This window comes from Heteronotia binoei, chromosome 8, assembly GCF_032191835.1.
Source record: "Heteronotia binoei isolate CCM8104 ecotype False Entrance Well chromosome 8, APGP_CSIRO_Hbin_v1, whole genome shotgun sequence".
Classification (NCBI taxonomy): domain Eukaryota; kingdom Metazoa; phylum Chordata; class Lepidosauria; order Squamata; family Gekkonidae; genus Heteronotia; species Heteronotia binoei.
Genome location: NC_083230.1, coordinates 104,445,550 through 104,446,751, shown reverse-complemented (window position 1 = coordinate 104,446,751; position 1,202 = coordinate 104,445,550). Strand labels below are relative to the sequence as shown.

Sequence of the window (1,202 nt, the reverse complement as noted above, 5' to 3'; positions counted from 1 at the left end):
ATCTGCATCTGTCTATTGTTGTTTGTTCATATGGCTTAAAGCTAATGGGCGCTTCTAGGAGATGCACTGGTTAGTTGCACGGTGTACCTTATTAAATAATACTGGGCTCAAAAAGACTTCTGGAACAAAATGTGCAAATTTGTATTTGTCCTGCACTGCAACTCATTTTATACTATAAATAGCAATTAAAGTTCTCAAAAGTTATGTATATTAATTTTTGCATGTATATCACTTTGGCAGCACATATACTAAAATTGGACTGTTAAAGAGAAAATTAGCATGGTCCCTGCGCAAGGATGACATGCAAATTCATGAAGTGTTCTATATTTTTTCTGACACTAAATTGCAAGAATATAACATCCAAAGGAAAAGAAGCGTACCCTTGGAGATCAGTGTGGTAATACTTAATAAGCCTGCTAATAAGATAACAGTAGACATTGACCTATGAGATAGTTCCACATTCCCAGCCTCATCACTTAAAATTTTATCTTGGAGCATTGCAGGTTGGGAATGGAATAACTCACAGCATGAAGTGATTTTCTATCCTCAGCCCATATATTGCTTCTAGAAGAGACCTGAGTTAAGGGGATTTTTGGAGCTAAGGGCTTTCATTCATTCTGTCTTCCTGCTGTGGGTTCTGTGGGGTAGCCTAGGGCTTGCCTTGTCTGCCTGATTGCTGAATCCCTGGACTTAAAAGTAACTCAGATGGAACCCATGGGAATTAATGCTATGGTTCTATATTTGGAAGTTTCTTTTTCTCTAATATGATGATTACAAATGCCTGTTTTCCTCCCAGTTTAACTCCTGGAGATTTGGATGAAGTATAGTTCAGTTTTTATATATAGCTGGAGTATGTGAGGAATAATTCCAGGAGATGCTAGATCAAATTATGTGAGGAGGGGTGGTAATAAATCCAAATGGTAAAACAAAAAAGATTTGGTTTGATGTAGAGTGCAAAAACAACAGGAGGCAAGTCAGGAAAGGCTACTATAAGTTAAGAAATCAAATAATTCTGCTATGCGAAGAATATGTCTTAATTCGAAGTGTAGACATAGGAACCTTCTTAGGCACAAGAAGTATCATGGTGTCTGGCAATCTTGGGCTGATCTGATTCAGGCATCCACCAGTAAGGATATGATCCTTTTGGTGGATTGTTAACAGGCCATTAGCTCCAAGGAAACAAAATGTGGATAATTGTATTT

General features: G+C 37.5%; 1 non-coding gene across 1 annotated transcript; it reads left to right on the top strand.

Moving 5' to 3' along the window:
• Positions 1–223: 223 nt before the first annotated feature.
• On the top strand, positions 224–331 carry LOC132576724 (U6 spliceosomal RNA). Its single transcript, XR_009555776.1, has one exon. It is a non-coding gene; the product is annotated as a U6 spliceosomal RNA (small nuclear RNA).
• Positions 332–1,202: the final 871 nt, after the last annotated feature.